Consider the following 24116-nt stretch of genomic DNA (forward strand, 5'->3'; position numbering starts at 1 on the left):
CTGCAGGGGCCCCCTGTTCTTCTTTAGGCAGGCAGACTTTACACAGTGGTCTTTCCCCACCGCGCCTTGGCGGCAGCTGCCCCAAGCTTCAGCGCGTCCCTCAACACGTAGTCCTGGACCTTGGAATGTGCCAGTCTGCAACACTCAGTCGGGGTCAACTCCTTCAGCTGGAAGATCAGCAGGTTTCGGACCACCCAGAGAGCGTCCTTCATCGAGTTGATGATACTCCAGGCACAGTTGATGTTCGCCTCGGTGTGCGTCCTGGGGAACAAGCCGTAGAGCACGGAGTCCCGCGTCACGGCGCTGCTCGGGACGAACCTCGACAAACACCACTGCATTCCTCTCCAGACGTCTTCTGCATAGGCACATTCCAGAAGGAGGTGTGTGACAGTCTCGTTCCCCCCCGCAGCCGCTTCGAGGGCAGCGTGCGTTGTGGCTGAGAGTCCGGGCGTGCATAAAGGATCTCACAGGCAGAGCCCTTCACACCACCAGCCAAGCCATGTCTTGGTGCTTGTTGGAAAGTTCTGGCGATGAGGCATTCTGCCAAATGGCTTTGACAATCTGCTCAGGGAACCGCTCGATAGGATCCGCCCTCTCCTTTTCCCGAAGGGTCTCAAGGACACTACGTGCTGACCACTTCCTGATGGACTTGTGGTCAAAGGTGTTTTTCTTCATAAACCTTTCGCAAATAGCAAGCTGCTTTGATTGCTTTACTTGTGAAAGTTGGCATAATTTCTGAGAAACATACGTGGGACTGGGAAAGTGTGGAAGCTGTTGCTACTGGCCTGCAGGTAAATGTAACAATTTCATGTTTAAAGTAATATCTCTGGAACCTTGCATCCTTTATTTTATTCCTGGTCTTCAAATTATGATTTCGGAGGTTTGCCTTCAAAATTGATATGTGGTAGATACATAAACAGTCAAAAATATCCAAGAGAAATATCTCCAAGATGGAAACTGTTTGCGAATCGCCGTTGCTGTCTTGGTAGGTATGTGGTATTTCAGCTGTTTGGACAATGGAAAAGTATTCTCCCATTTAATGATCAGACACACGCTCTACATTCATTACAATTTTCCAGAGCTGGTTGCGTTTATGGATTATGCTGGGGGGGGGGGTTGAAGGTATTAAAAACAAAATAGATGAAAATAAAAACTTTTTAAGTTAGTTAACTTAACATCAGAAGGGTAGAAAATTGCAAGAGTACACCCAAGAAGTGATGTCCTTGGGGTTGGAAAATAACTGTTTTGCGAAAGATGAGTCAGACCTAGTAAATCTGATGGGCACTGGCATAACACTCATGAGAGTAAAGAGGTGGCATAACTGTTGATATTTTTCTGTACGTTTAGTTAGATTCTACTGAATAGACGATGAGCTAAATGTGGGTTTGAGAGATTTGAAAGTGACTGGTCTTGATTGGCCTGCACTGTAGTGGTTCTACAATTCAATTAATTCCCCATTCAACCCTATCGAGTCTGCACCGACCTTCCAAAGAGCATCCACCCCTCACTCCCTATCTCTGTGAAAGGAAAGCAACTGGGAGAATGTGCTCGACTGGAATTGAATTTAAAGACAAAAGTGAATATTTTGTCAACCCTATCCATGCACATACTTGGTTGATTCCAATTTGTAGTCCAGATGCTCCCTGTTGCTTCCAGGAGGTTTCAGTACGGATACAGACAGATTGCTGAAATCCCTGCTCTTACTGGGATTTTTGGCTGCAGTGCCACCTGTTTCGGAAGTAGTTAGTAAATTCCACAACTTCCCCTCTTGTCTCCTCTTCATTTAATTAAGTGGTAAGTAGCAGTGCTACTCGAGTTTGAGGATGGATTGTTAACAGCGCATGGAATATTAGTGTATAAAATACACTGATCTAAAATTCCAAGTGATCCTTTTCGTGAATTCCACAACAGGGATTAGAAAATGGAATGGAAATGGTTTCTGCTAGGATTTTATTCCATTTGGACAACTGAGAAATGTTGCACTTGGGGAGGGTGAAAGAGGGCAAATAGTTTGTTGGAGCTCCTCCCCATGTTAATTGTGGGAGTGAAAATGGAGTCTCTAGAATATCCCAGGAACTTTGCCAGGTATGCCTTAGCTATCAACAGATTTCACTGAAGACTATCATTGTGACTTCTGTCAATTCTTAGAGGAAAGGCACAAAAATATTTGCATTATAAGGTAGCTACCTGGAGAGAATGTAAACAGAATCTACAGTATATAAAAAGGCCATTCAGCCTTCCTTGTGTTTGCTGGTATGTATGTTCCACTTGAACCACCTCTCTTCATTTTCCTGTAACCCTTTCAGCATGTGCTTCCAACTGCACACAGCTAATGAATGTAATTAATACAGTTAAATAATTTACTGAAAATAATTACTTCAATTGTTAGAACTCTTTGAGGATGTAACTTACACTGTGATAAAAAGAAACAAGTGGACATTGTATTAGTTGTATTTTCATGAAGCATTTGATTAGCTACCACAGTAAAAGCTTGTTGCACAAAATTTGATCTAATAGTTGGAGTAAATGATTAGTTGACGGTCAGGAAATATAGAGTAGTATTAGGAAGCTTATAGAGTCCTCAAAAGCATTGTAAAACCATAATGATACAGAAATCAGCCCATAAATTTTCTCTTTTCTCTGTAGAGCAATGCAGCCAGTTCCAGTCCCCCTTTTAGTCCTGAAAGATTGTTTCCTTTAAAATCTTTTGACATCATTCATTAACTCCTCTTCACATAGGCAACTTATTCCAGATCAATACACATACTACACTTCTTTAAAAGAAAATTATTGCTCACATCCCCTTGCATCTCTTGCCTAAAACACTTACATTTGTTCCTTGTGTTGGAAAAATTAACAATAGAAAACCACATTGCATTATCACAGATATCTGTATAAGATTAGAGCCGAGAGTGTAGTACTGGATAAGCACAGCAAGTCAGGCAGCATCCAAGGAGCAGGAGAATCAACGTTTTGGGCAAAAGCCCTTCATCAGGAATGAGGCTGTGAGCCGAGGGGGTGGTAAGATACATTGGAACAGCTTTTCTTTTATCATTATCTAAACTTGGCATAGATTTGTCCATTCCTGATGAAGGGCTTTTGCCTGCAACATTGACTCACCTCACCTGCTCCTCGGATGCTGCCTGACCTGCTGTGCTTTTCCAGGACCGCACTCCCGACTCTAATCTCCAGCATCTGCAGTCCTCACATTCAACCTATAATTTTGTGTACCATTAGATGACATGAGATTTAGGGAGACCTTGGCAATTGGGTACAAAATCAGCTTAACAGCAGGAGTCAGTGATGGTGGATGGTTATTTTTTGGACTGGAGGCCTGTGACCAGTGGTATTCCACCAGGATTAGTGCCAGGTCTACTTTTGGTTGTCATTTGTATACGTGATTTAGATGAGAGTATAGAAGACGTGGTTAGTAAATTTGCAGATGGTGCTAAGATTGGTAGTATAGTGTGCACTGAAGGTGGTTATCTAAAATTACAAAGGGATCTTTATCAGTTGGGTTAATGGGATGAAGTGTAGCAAATGAAGTTTAATTTTGATAAATGAAAGGCATTTTGGTAAACCAAACAAGGACAGGACTTAACCAATTAAAAGTAGGGCCTTGGGTAGTGTTGTAGAACAGAGGGACCTAGGGATTCAAGTACATTATTCTTTTTGAAGTTTACATCTTATTATCTTAGTTGTTGGCAGATAGATCAAGAAAAACTCTAAAGCTTTCAAATGGTACATCAGGAATAAAAGAATGACGAGAGTAGATTAAATTACAGTGTGGAAACAGGCTCTTCGGCCCAACAAGCCCACACCAACCCGCCGAAGCACAACCCACCCAGACCCATTCCCTTACATTTACCCCTTCACCTAACGCTACGGGCAATTTAGCCTGGCCAATTCACCTAACCTGCACATTTTTGGATTGTGGGAGGAAACCGGAGCACCCGGAGGAAACCCACGCAGACACGGGGAGAATGTGCAAACTCCACAGAGAGTCGCCTGAGGCGGGAATTGAACCCAGGTCTCTGGCGCTGTGAGGCTGCAGTGCTAACCACTGTGCCACTGTGCTGCCCATTAAGGACAATTAAGATTAGGGCCAATCAAGGATAGTAGTAGGAGGTTGTGTGTGGAGTCAGAGGACTGGGGAAGCACTAAGTGAATATTTTTAATCAGTATTCAACTGGAAATAGACAATGTTGTCGAGGAGAATACTGAGATACAGGCTACTAGACTAGACGGGATTGAAGTTCACAAGGAGGAGGTGTTAGAAATTCTGGAAGGTGTGAAACTAGGTAAGTTCCCTGGGCCCGATGGGATTTATCCTCGGATTCTCTGGGAAGCCAGAGAGGAGATTGCAGAACCTTTGGCTTTGATCTTTGTGTCATCATTGTCTACAGGAATAGTGCCAGAAGACTGGAGGATAGCAAATGTTGTTCCCTTGTTCAAGAAGGGGAGTAGAAGCAACCCTGGTAACTATAGACCTGTGAGCTTTACTTCGATAGTGGGTAAAATGTTGGAAAAGGTTATAAGAGATAGGATTTATAATCATCTTGAGAGCAATAAGTTGATTAGGGAATAGTCAACATGGTTTTTGAAGGGTAGGTTGTGCCTCAGAAACAGTATTGAGAAGGTGACCAAACTGGTGGATGAGGGTAAAGTGGTTGATGTGGTGTATATGGATTTCAGTAAGGCATTTGATACGATTCCCCATGGTAGGCTACTGCACAAAATATGGAGGCATGAGATTGAGGGTAATTTAGCGATTTGGATCAGAAATTGGCGAGCTGAAAGAAGACAGAGGGTGTGGTTGCTGGGAAATTTTCATCCTGGAGTTCATTTACTAGTGGTGTACCGCAAGGATCTGTTTTGGGGACACTACTGTTTGTCTTTTTTATAAATGACCTGGATGAGGGTGTAGAAGGATAGGTTAGTAAATTTGTAGATGACACTAAGGTTGGTGGAGTTTTGGACAGTGCGGAAGGATGTTGCAGGTTCCAGAGGGATCTAGATAAGTTGTAGAGCTGGGCTGAGAGGTGGCAAATGGAGTTTAATGTGGAAAAGTATGAGGTGATTCACTTTGGAAGGAGCAATAGGAATGCAGAGTACTGGGCTAATGGTAAGATGCTTGGTAGTGTAGATGAGCAGAGAGATCTCGGTGTCCATGTACATAGATCCCTGAACGTTGCCATCCAGGTTGAAAGGATTGTTAATAAGGCATATGGTGTGTTAGCTTTTATTGGGAGGAGGATTGAGTTCAGAACCATACGATCATGCTACAGCTGTACAAAACTCTGGTGCAGCCACACTTGGAGTATTGCGTACAGTTCTGGTCACCGCATTATCGGAAGGATGTGGAAGCTTTGCCTGGTATAGAGGGAAAGCCTTATGAGGAAAGGCTGAGGGACTTGAGGCTGTTTTTGTCAGAGAGAAGAAGGTTGAGAGGTGACTTAATTGAGACGTATAAGATAATCAGAGGGTTAGATAGGGTAGACTGTGAGAGCCTTTTTTCCTCGGATGGTGATGACTAGCACGAGAGGATATAGCTTTAAATTGAGGGGTGATAGGACAGATGTCAAAGGTAGTTTCTTTACTCAGAGTAGTAAGGGGCGTGGAATGGCCTGCCTGCAACAGTAGTAGACTCACCAACTTTAAGGGCATTTAAATGGTCATTGGATAGACCTATGGTTGAAAATGGAATAGTGTAGGTTAGATGGACTTCAGATTGGTTTCACAGGTCAGCACAACATCGAGGGCCGAAGGGCCTGTACTGCGCTGTAATGTTCTATGAAAGATTTCTCCACGAAGGACAGGTGATACGGAACGGTCCAACTATTGAAGCGTTCCGCGGCAGCGAGGCCAGGCCCATCCTTCGCAACACCGGGGACAGACAGAACCTCAGTACGTAGTGACACTTGGTGTTTGCGTACCGGGGATCCACGCACAGCTTAATGCAGCCACACACAAAGGTGGCCATCAGGGTGAGGGTGGCGTTGGGTGTATTTTTTCCCCCGTTGCCCAGATCTTTGTACAGCGAGTCCCTTCGGACCCGGTCCATCTTTGACCTCCATATAAACTGGAAGATGGCCCGGGTGACTGCAGCGGCACAGGTTCTGGGAATAGGCCAGACCTGTGCCACGTATAATAGCAATGGCAGTGCCTCACACCTGATGACCAGGTTTTTTCCCGCAATGGAGAGCGACCGTAGCTTCCATCTGCCCAGTTTCTGCCTCACTTTGCTGATACGCTCCTCCCAAGACTTGGCGCATGCCCCAGTCCCCCCCGAACCAAATACCCAGCACCTTCAGATGGTCGATCCTGATGGTGAAGGGGATCGAGGATTGGTCGGCCCAGTTCCCGAAGAGCATGGCCTCGCTCTTGCCTCGGTTTACCTTGGCCCCCGAGGCTCGTTCGAACTGGTCACGTATGCACATGAGTCTGCGCACGGACAGCGGATCCGAGCAGAAAACGGTGACATCATCCATGTACAGGGAGGCCTTAACCTGCAGGCCCCCGCTGCCAGGAATAGTCACCCCTCTCAGGCTCGCATCCTTCCTGATGGACTCGGCAAATGGCTCTATGCAGCACACAAACAAGGCAGGAGAGAGAGGGCAGCCCTGCCTGACTCCAGATCTGACTGGGAAGCTATCTGATTCCCACCCATTGATTGAGACTGCACTGACAATGTTGGTGTAGAGCAGTCTGATTCAATTGCAGATTCCCTCCCCAAAGCCCATTTTGGAGAGAACATCTCTCATATACCTGTGTGATATCCTGTCAAAGGCTTTCTACTGGTCCAGGCTGATCAGGCAGGTGTCCAACCCTCTGTCCTGCAAGTAGGCGATCGTATCCCTGAGGAGTGCGAGACTCTCAGCGATCTTCCTGCCCGGCACAGCACAGGTTTGGTCAGGGTGAATCACCGACCCCAGAGCAGACCTGACCCGGTTGGCGATTACCTTTGACAGAATTTTGTAATCCGCATTCAACAGTGAGATTGGTCTCCAATTTCTGAGTTCCTCCCTCTCCCCCTTCCACTTGTAGATGAGGGTGATGATGCCTTTCCTCATGGATTCACTCATGGTACCTGTCCGAATCATACTGACATACACCTCCAGCAGGTCCTGGCCAATCAAGTCCCACAGAGCGGAATAGAGCTCGACCGGTAAGCCGTCGCTTCCGGGAGTTTTATTCTTTTCGAAGGACTCGAGGGCGTTGGTCAGCTCGTCCAGAGATAGTGGCTGGTCCAGCCTCTCCCGTGCTCTGTCGTCTGAGACCTCCGTGATAGAGGACAGGAATGACTGGGAGGCCGTGCTGTCGGTCGGCTTTGCGTCATACAGACTGGCATAGAAGGATTTACTGATCCTCATGATGTCAGCCTGAGATGACGTTATCGAGCCATCTTCTTCCTTCAGGCTGCTGAGCACGGAGCTCTCTTTGGGCACCTTCTGGAAGAAGAAACGTGAGCACGTTTCGTCCTGCTCCACCGAGCGGACCCTGGACCGGAAGATTATCTTGGAGGCCTCCGAGGCAAAGAGCGAGGCTTGCTGGCCCTTCACCTCCTTGAGGTCCTCCGTGACATCCACCCCCATCGTCTGCAGCAGGAGCAGGTTCTGCATACTTTCCTGGAGCTGGGACAGTTTTCCCCGCCTCTCTCTCGCCTCCTGAACACCTTTTGAGGATGAAGAACCTCTTGATGTTCCCTTTTACTGTTTCCCACCAGTCCGCTGGGGACTCAGAGGGGCTTCACGGTTCTCCAACCTGCGTAGTCCCTCTTGAGCTCCTCAATGTTTCCCGGGGTCAACAGCTTTGTGTTCAGCTTCCACGTTCCCTTACCTGCCCGCTGCTCGTCCTGTAGGTGACAGTTGGCCAGCAGGAGGCAGTGGTCAGAGAAGAACACCGGCTTGACGTAGGTGGTTCTGACCGAGAGCGTTCGGGACACAAACAGGTAATCTATCCTTGAGCGGATAGACCCGTCTGCCCGTGACCACGTGTATCTACGCTGCGCTCCGTCTGCAGGGGTGCTGAAGACGTCGTGCAGCTTGGCATCTTTTACCATGTCCATCAGGGCTCTGGACCTGGTGTCCAGTTTACTGTCCCCCCCCGCCGGATCGTCCATCTGCATCAATGATACAGTTGAAGTCTCCGGCCAGAATGACCGGCCTGGACGTAGCCAGCAACAGTGGAAGCTGCTGCAGGACGGCCAACCGTTCATTCTTACCCACTGGGGCGTACACATTAATCAGTCTCAGGGGAGCATTCCGGGACATGACGTCGGCAACGAGGAGGCGCCCGCCCACCACCTCCTTAACCTTGGAGATGGTGAAGTTGCCTCCTCACAACAGGATACACAGGCCGGAGGTGCGGCTATCGTTACCCCCGACCAAACTGACGGTCCATGGGCCCACAAGTTCGACCATCTCCTGTAGCTGCTGAGGTGCGGTATCCCACACCCCTGCAGAAACAGGACGTCGGCTTTAACGTTGGCCAGGAAGGCCATCGTAGAAACACATCGCGTAGCCGATTTGATGCTACGCACATTGATGCTGGCAATTTTTAACCCCATTTTAACAGTTTACAAGGTTGACACTGTCCATTTGCTGCTGGTCTTGCCCCTCTGGGGTAGTTGTGTGCATCCCCGTGGTGACGGCAAACTGGTGGACCCTCCCAGGGCTGAGGTAGCTGTCCGGCTCCACGCTGGAGCCATTTCCCCGCTCTGGTGTCTTCGGGTCGGGCCCAGAGTCCGCAGAGTCCAGTTCTCCATCTGACAGTGGGGCTGTCACAGGATCGCTGCTCCCAGTTACCTGGAGCTGTTGACCGGTGGGTACCTCTTGGTTCTCACCAGGTGGGGGGAGTCCTTTACCCGTCCCCTCAGAGGGATCGTCTTTTCCTGCTTGGGCGGTGCTGCCCTCCTTTTTCCCCGCGGCGCTTTGTCTCTTCCTCTGATGACGACCCTCCTTGCGCCCGTCCTCTCCGTCAGAAGAGCTGCCTGTATCCTCGCCGTGTAGGTGTCGCTTCCCCCCTCGCTGGGTTGCTTTGGGAGGTTTCCTCTTCCTGCTTTTCACAGTAATCCAATCCTCTGCCTCCTTTGATCCCTTCTCTTCCATTTCCTCCGTCTGTCCTGAAGGAGCTTGGATCGGCTGCTGCATCTCCCCGCTGTCTGCCGTCTGCTCCGCTACAGCCTGCCCTTCCTTCTGGGTGCCTCCAGACACCGTTCCCGTGCTGTTTTGTGGTACCTTGCTGGTCTTGGGCGGTCCACGGCTCATGTTGCCACCTCCGGCCATCTGTGCGTAGGTGGCGGCCCCTTGTCTTGGGCAGGCCTTGTACATGTGGCCCGCCTCTCCACACAGATTACAGTTCCTGGCCTCCTTACATTCCTTGGTCGGGTGGCCTTCCTGCTTGCAGTTTTGGCAGACGGTCACCTTACAATCCGCTGCCATGTGGCCTGATCTCCCGCAGGTTCGGCACACTTTCGGCTGCCCTGCGTATGTCAGATAACCTCTGCTTCCTCCGATGGCAAAGCTGGAGGGTGGGTGGAGAATGTTCCCACTGGCATCGACCCTCAGGGTTACCCTGACCTGTCATTTGCTGGTCCAGATCCCGAAAGGATCGACCACATCGGTACTCTCTCCCTCGACCTGGACGTATCTTCTCAAGAAGATCAGGACATCTGCTGCTGGGACGTGTGGGTTGTACATCTGGATTGTTACAACTCGACTCCTCTGCGCAGGAAGCACACACAACGGGACCGCCGACAAGATGGAGAACAGAGGTTCCCCTTCCTTCTCCTTGAAGATCTTCAGGAGCTGCTCGCAATTCTTCACGCTCCTGAAGGTCACATCGAAATAGCCTGCCACAGGGAAATCTTGCAGGCAGTACACGTCCGCTGCTTCAAACCCGCAGCACTCCAGCAAAATCTTCTTCACGAACACCGTCCGATCGACCGGTGTGCGCTCCCCCACCTTCTTCAAGTCACCCTGACTGTGTTGCGAATGCCCTGGCCAGGGCTGGGAGCGGCTGCTGAGGCCATAGCTCTGAGGTTGGCTGGTACCCTGAATTGGCGTTAGGCCGAAGCCAGCATAAAGATCCACTAAGAGCAGGTCAGCACAACCAAACGATCCTCCAACGTCCAATCACAATCCAGCAATGGTCTACAGCAGCTCCGACGACTCGCAACACGATCCCCGTGGTTTCCCCCCCGCCAGCACACGTCCGCTGCGTCGAACCGACAGCACTCGAGCAGAATCTCTTCCTCTGGTCCTCAGGAACTACACATATTCCGAGCCAAAAGGCCAAGAAGCGAAACGCTATCATAATTGAAGTTCAAACTTTCTGGAGTTTCCATGGACTAAAAACTTAACAGGAATAATAGAATGGTCACAGTGTGGTACCTTTTGACTCATTGTGACTATGCCAACTCTCTGCAAGAACAACTCAACTTGTGCATTTTCTCATGCTTTTTTTTTCACTTCAGCTAATTATCCAATTAAAAAATGACAATCTACCTCTGTCTGAATTTGGGGATGATGCCTATTTAGAATCACGAGTCTTTTCAATGCATATTCATGTGACTGAACAGGCAGATGAGTGACCTGTGAATCATTGGGCGTATGGGTACAGGATAGTAGGAGCTAGAGTCCTGGATTTGTTTCATTTTCACCACAGCTACACTGTATCTCATAACTAAAAATGTAAGCCAAAGTATGATGCAGCTTGATGGACAGGTGATTGTCATTCTGAATGATTGGTAGCAATTAATGCCAATACTGCCCTACTACTGAAGACTCTCAACTCTCAGACTGCAGAAATTCCCCTCAATATCAGTCTTAAATGGACTATACCTTTATTCTGAAATTATGTTCTGGTTCTCACCAGTCACAGGAAACATCCTACCTAGATCCACCCTGTAATCATTTTGAAACATAGAAAATAGGATCAGGAGTAGGCCACTCAGTCTTTCAAACTTGTTCTGCTATTCAATGTGATCATGGTTGATACTCATCTCAATGCCATGTCTTTATCTTCTCCCCATACCTCTTGGAGACTTTTAAATCTAAAAAATAGTATCTAACCTTTTTCTAAATATATTTAGTGACTTGGTCTCTATAGCCTTCTAAATTTCACTACCCTATACGTTTCCTCAGCCCAGTTCTCAATGGTCTACCCCATATCCCAAGACTATGTCTCCTGGTTCTAGACTCCCCAACCAGGGAAAACATCCTCTTCCTGCATCTACTCTGTCCAGCTCTGTTAGAAATTTATACTTTCAATCAGTTGCCCTCTCATCCTTCTAACCTCTGATGAATACATGCTCTCTTGAATCAACCCATTCTCAAATGACAGTCTTGCCGTCCTCAACATCAGCCTAGTGAACCTCTGTAGCAAGTCTATCCTTGAAACTGCATGCAGATGTGCTCTCACCAAGGCCCTATATATCTGTATTAAGACATCCCTACTTCTAAGATCATATCCTCTTGCAATCAAGTTCAATATAACATTTCTCTTCTGTGCAGCTGGTCACTCATAGTGCCATGGACTTGGCTGTGGTTGTGCTCCTCAAAGGAACTATCAGCGCCACCGGAATCCCAAAATTAAAAACAATTTGAGGGTGCGATTATTTCAGGGGAGTCTTCCACTACTTGTTTTGTTCTCTTGGATTGTCTATCATTCACCTCATTCCCAAACTGTCCGTATGTTTCAAATCTATGGTGAGGTAACCTCCCTAAACATACTATCCAAGTTGTTCTCTGCCTCACAAATGCATCATTGTAATTCTGGCCACTGCTCAAGTTCTGAAACCTGAAGTTAAATATTATGCAGATGTAGTCACACCTCTTGCAGATGTGTTTGTCTCAGACACACAGTTCTTTATACCTTCTCACATGTCACATTCCACTTGGCCGAACTGACTAACTGTAGAGTAATTTTGCACATTATTTATTATGAGTAGAATAGCTTACCAATTACTGACCAACCAGCTCCTCCTTCTGCACTGAAGTAAAAACCAAATATTGGAGTGGGATAAAAGCACCTCTCCCCCTCTTTAATAAGCTCTCCACTGATTAACCTTGTGTCTGCTTACTCCATTTTTCAATCTGCACTCCAATTAATATTTCACTCCATTCACCACCAATGCAGTGGCAGCAACATGTACCATCTATGAGACATACTGCAGTGATTGACAAAAGTTCCTGTGACTGCACCTTCCAAATCTGCAACCATTCCCAACTGGATGTGCAAAGGCAACAGATACATTGGAACACCACTTGTAAGTTTCCTTTGAAAACACATACCATCCTAACTTGGAATGAGACCACTGCTCCTTCACTGTTACTAGGTTGAAATCCTGGAACTCTCTCCCTATTGACGTACTTACAAATGAAAGGCTTATCTCAATTCACAAAGGAAACTCATCACCATCTTCTTAAGGGCAGTAAGGGGTGTTAAATAAATCTTGGCCTTGCTCAAGACTCTCTCATCCTGAGACCAAACTAAAATGTCTTTTACACCCTCTTCCTTTATTTGGAAGTGCTCCTTCATCCATGCCTTGCATGCATTCGCCTCATTAAAAGTGTCAAATGATACGTAATTGTACCCGCTCTCACTTCATTATAGACTGCAAGCTGACACCTGGCTTTTATTACATGCAGCCAAATAGCTTCATCAACTTATGCAACTTCTCAAAAACAAGACAATTGAAAACAGAGAGGCTCACAACAGATGGTGGACCCCAGATCTGCGATTGCTCACCCGTTCAAACAAAGAAGCTACTCAGTTCCCAGATGTGGAAACAGAGGGAGTTGGAGATGGTGAAATAGAAGAGCAAGTAGCAGCTACAGACTTTGGTGAACATTTTCTATTCTTCCTTCTCAATCCTCATGGGCTTGATCATAAACTATATCATGGGACTACTGTATTAGTCCCTATGGGGAAAAAAAAAGTGAACTCTGTTCTACAACAATCTATTCTGTGTTGCTTCCTCTTTCATTAAATGTGCCCAAAGAAGGAGGAACTGTTAGACATACTCTTACGTAGCCTTGTCAGTAGCCCAAGGCAAATGAAATCCCTAGCAGTCAGATCTTAACTAACTTTCTATTTTTGTTTCAAGTGACTACCTCTCTTGTGCAGTGCTACAACGATCTTGGATTCACGAAGGGCAACAACCCCCCATGGAAAATCAATCGGCTGGGTGGGGGGAGCTTTTCTCATATAAATGATTAAAAACAATTTTTCAGTCATGTGAGGAGGAGGTTAAAAAATAAAAGTGAAAATAAAAATATTTTCACCTGAAGAGAATGTTACAAATCAACTATGAGGGAAAGCTAAAAATAGTTTTACAAATTGAAAATCTTCACCTTTATCTACAACTATTTTACAAATAATTTATCTGTGAGACCTGTATCTTTCTGTTTCAGTAAATTGAATAATATCTTAAATCTTGTGTCACACTTTCAAATTCCTTCCATTGAAACACTGTGGAAAATTTCTAAGAGATGCAATAAGTTAGTTTAAAGTGTTGTGAGTTGTGATCTATTGCTGAAGTACTTTATTACGTCTCTGGACAGGCACAGTCACTTTTAAGTTGTTGCACGACTGCAGAATCCATGTGGAGCAGAGCACATCAAATTAATCACCCCTTTCTGTAATGGTGAGATGGGGCATGGGTTGAAATGTGGCCCACTGCCACGAGTGTGAATGTCTGTTTGCACGGCAATAGATCGTGTAACCTTTTTTGAGAGGAGTCATCTTATTATGATATTTAAAGTAGGTTCCCACAGTGCAGTGCCTAGATTAGAGAGGTGCTAGAAAAGCACAGCATCTGAGGAACAGGAAAATTGACGTTTCAGGCAAAAGCACTTGATCAGGAATGACAGTGCAGTAGCAATCTGATTTTAAATTAAATGCTAACCAACTGGCCATGTTTCAGAAGGCTTGGGAAATCTGAATTGAATTGAATTGAATTAGTTTTATTGTCACATGTACTCAAATAGGTACAGTGAAAAATTGACAAGCCATCACTTACAATGCCATCTCAGGTACAAAGGTACCTAAGTACAATCCTTTGTTACAGTACTGAGAAGTGAAGAAAAAAATTACATTACTGCTGTACACAGTATAACCATAGGACAGATAGTCAGAAGAAAGAAGTTGAAAAGACATCATCACAGTCTCTTTCCGAGGGCTCTCTGCAGCAGACCAGCAGAGGGTACCTCCACATGGTCTGACTGCTGGCTGCCACCATGCTCTACCAAAGTGGAGATGGAAGCAGCCAGATCTGACCATTAAATGTTTCACTATGCCAGAATGGGTATGATAACCTCTCACTCACAAACCATCTACCACTTTTCACAAAAGCCTCTCACAGATCACAGCCTTTCCTTGCTGCTGTGATTGACCAAACTTCTCACCTTTGCCTCCCCACCTTGAGACTGCATTATCTAACCCAATACCATATCCCAATTTTTATCTTTCATTTTCTGATTGCCATCTTTAACCTCCACAGTATGGTTCAATTTTGTTCCACCTCTCAACTCCTGAATGCTAACACATTTCCTCTCACTATGTCCCAATATTTTACTCCTTCTCAATTGGAGTACTCCACCCCCCATCACTCTGTTCTAGACTTAGGACAGGATTTTCCTGGATGCAATTGGAAAGGCAGTTTGAGAAACTTACCAACTTGTCTTTTGAAAAAGAAGGCCCTGCCTGTCATATTTTTGTTCTGAGGAGGCAGAGGCAAGGTGAAGTCCAGCCCAAAGCAATAATGGAGGAAGGGAGTTGGCCAGGCCAGACAGGCAGGCTGGAATGACCACCTTCATTTCCTGGACTCTGGCCCAATCTCAATGAGGAATGTCAGGCCGTTAAACCTTCATCTCACATGCCCCACCCACCTCACCTCATGTGTCCTTTTCATGCTGCATAGCCCATGTTCCCTCATATTTCTGATGTCATTTCCATTTCCCCTCCTATTTCCAATACCTCACATGTATCCTCCATAGCTTTCACTCAGTATCTACTATAGAGGTGTTATTCAAACACAGGTAATAGTGAAAAGTCCATTATAACAAAACTTTGTAAAAAACCCTTAAGTCGTCAATCTGTTGTAAAAAGCAAACTACCAAAAACATCTATTTCACTAATCAAGCCAAAAAAGGTCAATCCTTCGAAAATCCACAAAACTATCATGGAAATTCTGAACTCAATCTCCTGCTGAGATGAGTGGCTTTGAGCACTTTGAGTCTTAGACAAGCATTCATAAGCTCAGGTATAACAATAACTTAACGAATCTGAAAAATCTTTTTTCCTAAAGTACACCAGATGTTGTGACAATCCAAGCATTCCAGGGGCAGATAGGTTTTTTAATCCTGAATGCTGTTGAAGACATTTTCTCATTTTAGAAATAGTCTGGGCATTTAGATCACTTCAGATTATTAAACTAGAGATCACTGATATGAAATCACATGTAACTTACAGCATCTATTAATGAAATTGAAAGAATAATGCTTTTTTTAAATTTTAAAGTCTGTCAAATATAGAATTCCAGGAGCTGTTGACTTAAGTTTTGTTCCCCATTTGGGATCTGGGATGGCCCCGAGTTCACACCTCCTCTGAGAGGCTTTGAACCATGTCTACTTACACAAAGGATTTGACCCCATTCAATTGGCGAGGGACCAGGGTGTTAAATAGCCAAACAAGGATGAGAGTACTGCATATGGGCTAAACTGCACTGGTGAAAATGACCAGAAAAAATAGGGGTCAGAAGCAGCTCTCCCTTGCTGTTGTGTAAGGGGTGCTGAGTCAACCTGACTTGACAAAATATGGGCCTTTGTCTTCCTCCCATTTTTCAATTCTCCAACCTTGAATTACTACCAACCATGCTCCTTTTTAAAAAAATTTAAAGTCTGTCAAATATAAAATTCCAGGACCTATTGACTTATGTTTCATTCCCCATTTGGGACCCAAGCTCCCCCCGGCCCCGGTTCACACCTCCTCTGAGATGTCTTGAATGATGTCTACTTACTCAAAGGATCTGACCCCACTCAATTGGCAAGGGGTCAGAATTTTAAATAGCCTACCACCAAGTCCCAGTCTTTTCTGATTGCCAGCCTGTTACTTTGGTCATCTAGCAGGAAATGTGACCAAAATAGCAATGAGGTCTTGCCATTGAACTCAACAGGACTTCTGCCTTTCAGCAATTTCTGGGAATTTCACCCATTTCCCCCGTACCCACCCAAACACACTCCTTCCCTATGCCAGCATAAATACTGTGATTTATATTTCAAATTCAGGATTATTTATGAATAATGTCAGATGAAACCCATTAGGTTTACTTAAGGCACCGACAACCACAAGAGAAGTTTTCAAAAATCCTTCATTTGTTTCTAAGTAATTGAAAAGAGATCAACAGGAATTCATTCCAAATAGGGAACTCTCAAAAGCTGAAAAACAACTGACAAATAAGAAACACAGCTGCAGTACTGTTGCTAATTTAAACGCCAGTCTGAAATGTAGGTTTGTGGAATGCAATAATCACATTTTCTAGCTGTTGGTTCCAAATACTAGCAACAGTTAAATTGTGCTATTCAAAGTAATGTATTGTGAACTTCTCTCTATTGCATAACATTAGCGAGATGAAAATATACACAACAGAGTTATGTATTCTTGTGAATAACTTGAGGATGAGTCAGTGATCAGACACTTCAAGCATTGAGAGACATTCTCATGAATGCAAATCAGTTAATTACAAGGCCATAAACATTGCTTCCCACGCAAGTGTAATCTTGCTCTTCACTGGAATGACCTAATTGTAGAATTAGGCATTTAATAAATGAATAAGTTATAATGAAGGGAATTGTTTTACCCTTAATACCAGAGCAAATAATTATGTTGTTTGTTATAGACTAGCTTCATGATATCTCACACAATACAAGCTTTAGTGTAACATTCGCCCACTTAATTTTATTCCTGTCCTAATTTTTTGCCTTTCCTTAAATCTCAAACTTGATCTAAAATAATTAAGTCAAACAGGAAGATTCATTTTCTACTAGCCAGGACCTCCAACTTTTTAAAAAAGTTCATGCTTTAATGCCAGATCAACTTCTCTGTACCAAACTCCCTAACATAAAAAGAAAAATACTCAGTATGTCTGGCAGCATCCATGGAGAGAATAGATTTCTGTTTTGTCCTAGTTTGATTTAGTTTTTGTGTACAGCCAATATACTGGCCAGGATTTTGTCAGTCTTTGGCATCATTACTTCTCTGAAAATTACTTGTGAGGTTCTCACAAGCATAGTTAATCATAGAAATCCAAAAATTGTTGCTGGTGATTCTGAACTTTGTCACTGAGTGTGTTGTTGAATTCCATGCAAATATCTGAACTGATGTGAAGTTGCCCCTGTAAGCTGCAAATTTCACTGTAAATACTCATTAAAAAGTCGTAGAGTGTTAAATGAGATGATAGCGTAGTAAGTTCATAACTACTGCTGAAAAATATCTTTGGTTATGAAAACTTAATTATAGATTTTCAGAATAATAAAGTTTGCCATAATACTATCACAACTTTTTCATCGTCACTAGATCAAAATTGTAAAACCTAATAGTTTTTCGGTTATAGCTTGTCAGATAAGACAGCAGTGGCTCACCACCACCTTCTTGAAGGGTATTAGGAATGGGTCATAAATGCTGGCCTTACCAGCAATATATGGCAGTCCAACACCCACAAATTTGTGTATGTGTACAAGCAAAGAGAAAATTACTGAATGTTTTGAAGCATATTTTGAAGACAGCTCAACCATTCCTGCAGTGCTAATTTTGACTGCACATGTCAACACAACACTAATTTTTTTTTTCATCAATGTGCAGCATTTTGGGAAAAAAATTCATGCAAGTTAATGTTAGAATCATAAAAGGAAAAAATTGTTTAGGCCTGAAAACAAACTCAGTTAACCTGTGCCTCTTTGCTTCAGATGTAGTCATCACACAAATTTTTTAATGCCTGCTTAGCCAATTGGTCGTTGTGTCCAGCCAGCTGAGTGGCTGTATATCTGAGCAGGAAATGCAAAATTGTGTGAGGGGAGGTGGTAGCTTAACAGTAATGTGACTGGCTTAGTATTCATGGAGACATGAGTTCAAACCCCACCATACCATCTGGTGTAATTTAAATTCAGTAATGATTGAAACTATCATCAAAACCCTTCTTGGTCATTTATGAAAGGAAACCTGCTGTCTTTATCAGGCCTACATATGACTGCAGATCCACACAATGTGGTTGACTTTTAACTACCCTCAGTAGTAGCCCAGTGAAAAAAAACTGTCCTTAATCACATTATAACAGGCTGCAACTCTTAAAAGGAGTTTAGCCAAATCCCATGCTGGACATCATTTTAGCAGTCAGTTTGGTGAAGTAAAACATTACAAGGAATAGGCTCCAATGGTTTCTGATGCAGCCTAGAATCACAGAATTGTTTGGGTGGAGATAAGGCCATTTAGTCTATTATGCCTGCACCAGTTCTATTACTCAGTGCCAATCTCCCATATCCCTGCACACCCTTTCTATGCAAGTAATCATCCAATGCCCCCTTGAATGCCTCAGTTGAACCTGCATTCATCACATTTCCAGGCATTGTATTCCATACAACAAACACGCGCTCAGTGTCAAAAGTTTTATTTTTACAAGCTTTCAAATGTTTTTCACCCTGACATCATTGGCACTTCATCACTTTAAATCTATGCCCTCTTTTTCTTTTATCTTTTGAGAGGGAACAGCTTCACTCTATCTACTCTGCCCAGCCCACTGATGACTTTGAAAACCTGTATCAAATTTCCTCTCAGCCTTCTCACCAAGTCCTGATTTCTTCAACCTATCCTCATAACTGAAATTTCTCATTCCTGAAATCATTCTTGTAAATCACTTTTGCACTCTCCCCAATGCATTCACATCTTTCCAATAACATGACTCCCACAATGGTACACAATTCTCCAGATGATGTCTAATAAATGCCTTGCACAAGTTCAACATCACCTCCCTGCTCTGTTACTCTATGCTCCTATTATTAAAAAGGTGGTTGTGAAAGAAGAGCAAGGAGATACTTGATCCACAGATGACAGGGAGACAATTGGAACATGTAGACATGCAGGTCTGTACCAGCAGTGTCATCTAAGGACCTGGATGCAGTGCTGAAAGAAGCTCAGAGATGCTACGAGTGGTCAATGTCAGCAAATGCATCTTCAATTGCCATTTTCCACCAAGTGCATTACTCGCCTCACACACATCTTAATTCATCACTCACTTATCAACAATCTCTCATACACAGCTCATACCTTAAATTCATAGTTTCACCTCACCCTTCCAACGCACACACATAACTTAGTTCTATTGCAAACCTCACATTCTCACAAGTCGCACTGTAGCACTGAACTTCTTGGCACTGACACATTTCACTCTCTTGCAGGACAAGCTGATGCATAACTGGAAGCAGCAGTAGCCAACCAGAAGGGGGCAGGCATGAGCAGATGTCCTCAGCCAAAAGGTGGATCTGGCACTTCCTATTATTTTGGATGTACAAACCCAAACAAGCAGACAAAACATGTCCAGAAAGCCTAGCCACTCTCCCCTACATCAAAGACATCTCGGAAATGACTGCCAGACTACTCAGACCCTTTGGCATCATGGTAGCCCAAAAATCTACCAACACACTAAAACAGCAGCTAATGAACTTGAAAGACCCTATATAGACAACCAGCAAAACTAATGTCATTTACAAAATACCATGCAGGGACTGTAACAAACACCACACTGGACAAACAGGCAGAAAACTAGCCACTAAGATACATGAACACCAACTAGCCACAAAAAGACATGACCCTCTCTCACTAGTATCCTCACATACGGATGAGGAAGGACACCACTTCGACTGGGACAACACATCCATCCTAGGACAAGCCAAACAAAGACATGCACAAGAATTCCTAGAAGCGTGGCATTCGAACAGGAACTCTATCAACAAACACATTGAGTTAGACCCCATCTCCCACCCCCTGAGAAAAGGAACAGGAAGTGACTTCACAGGAAATAACATTACCACAGGAAATGAGATCACCAATCCAAAGAAACCCAAACATATAAATAGAAAGCAGGAATTTTCAGCTTGCTTCGCCTGAGGCCCACTGAAAATGTTAGCTACTAGGGTAACGAAATGTCTGGAAATGAACCTTCCAGTTCAGCGAGCAAACCTACATCCAAAACCTCAACCTGAACTACAAATCTTCTCAAAACTCGCTACTTCCTATTATTGGAACAGCCATGATTAAAACCATGACCAGCAGTGCCACTGAAAGCATTGAAAATTATAGTATGTTCCCAATTACTCCCACCAGCATCACACAGTCTCTTCTGATTTACAGGCTGCAGATAATGTAAGCATGCATCTCTTGTTGTATCTCTTCCCTTCACCGTAACTCTACTTTCCTGCCTTTCTCCTTTCAAAATCCCAAGAAGTGAAACTTGGCCAGTCTGTGGTGAGACTGATGATGATGAAACCTGTACTTTAGAGCTTAGTGTAGAGATGAGATCTGCACAATGGTGAGTCACTTGGAATAAGTGGCCTTCAGCTGCGACGGGAGAAAGATGGAGCAGAAATGAGTTTGCCAGAGTTTGCAGTCATGCCTGAATTCTGCTTAGAGGATGCAGATGAGGACCCTGATGAGGTGGCATTCAGGAAAAGGCTGGTGACTACGAATAGACAAATGTTTAGTATAGTAACAGACCAGCTAGAATGCTCTGTCCCTGTCAAAGAACATGGACTCATGACTCTTTTAAACAACTGCAATGTGTTGTCATCCTCAAACCTGAAATAAGCAGAGCTTTGATATTCCCTGATCTTACCTTGATCCTCACTATTGAGTGAATCTAGATAACTTTGTGATCAATATGATCTTTATAATATCCAGGTACAACCACATGGTTAGTTTTGAATATGGGGTGAAATGATTGGCAAAATGAGATGGGACAAACAGCCTTTCACATCTGTAACTATCTTACATTCTTGTGATATCTTATTGGCTGTTCATCACAATGACATGTTTTTCCCATGCAGTACATTGTAACAAATTGTATGTTATAATTGGATTTTTCTGAAGGATCATGCAGCATAACAGTAGGCCAGATCTACAGATGTATATGAGCCTTTCTGTCACTATTTCTATTCCGAGTTTGACTCTGTGCTGTTACTAAACCATCCACTGCAGGTATGTGGAAACCATTGGGTGATCACAGAGCACTCTCATACATCCCAACTGCTTGCACTCCTTTGGCCATCATCTTCTTGTTCTTCATATTCTTAAAAGAGCAATTCCTATGGGAAATAAATTAATGCAGGTAATAGTACTGCACATGAAAGGAATTGGACAGTGGACGTCTTACAAGAATGTAAGTGCCAAAATGTTTTTAAAAAGTAGGAAAACCAGACAGACTTAGCCTCAAAACCAGTGCAATAATCTTTTATTTTGGCCTTATAAATTTAATGATTGATGTGCTCAACTTGATTGGTATCCAATTAATGTGATCTTAAATGGCATAAGGACTGGAAAATAATAATAGACAGCATTAAAAAAATACTTTTGAACGATTGACATCTAATTTGCAAGGCCACTGCCTGATTTAAATTCAAGCTTCCTCCACCCATTCATTTAGCAACTGATAAAGTACTTCCTTGTGACATGTCCCCATAATGCCTTGGCATAATGTTCTGTAAAATGGATGCATGGATTGACAGAGATGGAAGAATTAACTTTGATGTCCCCAGGTGCACAAATTACTTGTTATGGAAGTGTTCTTGTATTCATAATTTTTAAATAAAAAAACCTCCTTGTGCTCTTCATTTCTGATGCTAATGGAATTTGCAAAGCTGTGCAAGGTGTCTAAATAATTAATGAAATTCATAGCAGGATTTGCAGCTGAAAGTGATGATGAGTTTTTTTTTGCCTTAAGACATCTTATGCCATCTGTCCACTTGTTATTAAGGAAAACAAAAATGGATTAAGTACTCAGATACAATCCTATAATTGAGCATTAAGTCACCATGTCATTTGTTCATATGCAAAGGCACTCAGAAAGTTGTAAAGCCATATGTTACTGTGAAGAAAAATTTTTATATTCCTGTTGCAGCTGCCCACTGGTGAATGTGACAAAATGGCTGCTTGTGCTTTTTTTTAGCTGATACAAGACTGAAGCAAACTGTAGCTGATGCAGCATTTCACATAGCTCAATCACTGGCCTTCACAAACTGAGAATCACAACAGAGTCTTAGTAAGTTAGGGCTAGAATGCAGACAGTAAGACTCACCTATTTTGACAACAGTACCTTCGATAGAAACTGTCTGATTTGAAATTTCCTATTCTAATATGAAATGGAAAGAGGAAGTTTGACCCACTTAAATGAGGCCTTTTAAATAACTATAGTTATGTATGAGAGTAGACGCATCCATACAACAATAATAGTTAAAATGTATTAGACATTGGGCAGTTTAATTAGATTTCAGTAGGCACTCAGTCTTGGATGCAGGGACTGACAAACACCCTTGGAGAATCTTAATAAGAACCTGGTATCAGCTAGTTCAAAGTTTGTTATTTAGTACAAATTAGAGGAAAAGTCTGATCCCACAATAATCAACTTTTAGGTAACTGTTACTACATATGAAATACACCTATATGGGTGTGTTAAAATTATAAATTCAACTGAAAAATAACATTAAGGGATTCAGCTGAATTTTCTTGAAGTAAATAGTTATAGTCAGTATAGAGAAGCTTCTGCTCTGTTAGCAGGACAATCAGAACAGCAAAAACATATAAACAAGATAATCTCGTAAGAGTACCAAGAGACAAATAACATAGCAATAGTGCTGAAACATTTCTGAAACAGGGTCGCAATGACCTCAAGAGAATAATCATAAGATGCATGGATAGGGTAAATAGACAAGGCCTTTTCCCTGGGGTGGGGGAGTATAGAACTAGAGAGGCTTAGGGTGAGAGGGGAAAGATATAAAAGGGACCTAAGGGGCAACTTTTTCACACAGAGGATGGTGCGTGTATGGAACGAGCTGCCAGAGGAAGTGGTGGAGACTGGAACAATTACAACATTTAAAAGGCATCTGGATGGGTATATGAACAGGAAGGATTTTGAGGGAAATGGGCCAAGTGCTGACAAATGGGACTAGATTAACTTAGGATATCTGGTTGGCGTGGATGTGTTGGACCAAAGGGCATGTCTTCATGCAGTACATCTCTATGACTATAAACAATTATGGCTTCACAATCTACCAAACAGCTTAAAGAACAGGGAAGAATGGCAGAGAAAAGTGATAAGAAAAGGGACAGAAAGAGGTCATGTCTCCTAGAACCTTCAAGAATTCAAATGATTTGATAAAACAGTAAAATTGATTGAATTTCATTCCCAGCAAGGGGATTTGAATAGGAGCTATCTTATTTAGTAAAACTATTCACATTGGAACCAGAATATGGTGACTGTTGGAGGTTTCACTATATTTTACTGTATTATTCACTGTAAAACGCAAGTGATAATAAATAAATCACTCATTAAAGTAATGAGAATATAGTGTATCCTGGTATCAAACTTCTGTTTTAAACATCTTACAGCACGTAAATAGAAGAGGTTATAAATGGGAGCTGTTAGACAGAGAGACTGTGTTTGCTTGACCTTTAAAAGTCGGGTAAGAGGGAAGCTGCTCCCGAACCTGTCAGCTTTGTCTCAGAATTGTAATATTAGGTGTAACTATGAATACCTATGAATAAGTAGGGTTGGAGAGTTTGACGTTGGGGCTAATTTCCCTGGAGCATTGGAGGCTGAAAGGTGACCTTATAGAGGTTTAGAAAATCATGAGACGCATGGATAGGATAAATAGACAAGGTCTTTTCTCTGGGGTTGGGGAGTCCAAACCTAAAGGGCATAGGTTTAAGGTGAGAGGTGAAAGATTTGAAAGGAACATAAGGGGCAACTTTTTCATGCAGAAGGTGGTGCATGTATGGAATGAGCTGCCAGAGGAAATGGTGAAGACTGGTACAATTACAACATTTAAAAGGCATCTGGATGGGTTTAT

At 43.5% G+C, this 24116-nt stretch overlaps 1 long non-coding RNA gene across 1 annotated transcript in view; it reads left to right on the forward strand.

The window, feature by feature from the left end:
* LOC148149402 (uncharacterized) overlaps positions 1-23736 on the forward strand; it is a 32261-nt gene extending 8525 nt beyond the window's left edge. The window contains exons 2-3 of the long non-coding RNA XR_015757908.1: positions 12654-12848; positions 19455-23736. This is a non-coding gene — a long non-coding RNA (uncharacterized LOC148149402). The remainder of the gene's footprint in view (positions 1-12653; positions 12849-19454) is intronic.
* Positions 23737-24116: the final 380 nt, after the last annotated feature.

The sequence above is a fragment of the Chiloscyllium plagiosum genome, unplaced genomic scaffold (assembly GCF_037043375.1).
Source record: "Chiloscyllium plagiosum isolate Xiang-an unplaced genomic scaffold, Cpla_swu_hap1 HiC_scaffold_8, whole genome shotgun sequence".
Lineage (NCBI taxonomy): Eukaryota > Metazoa > Chordata > Chondrichthyes > Orectolobiformes > Hemiscylliidae > Chiloscyllium > Chiloscyllium plagiosum.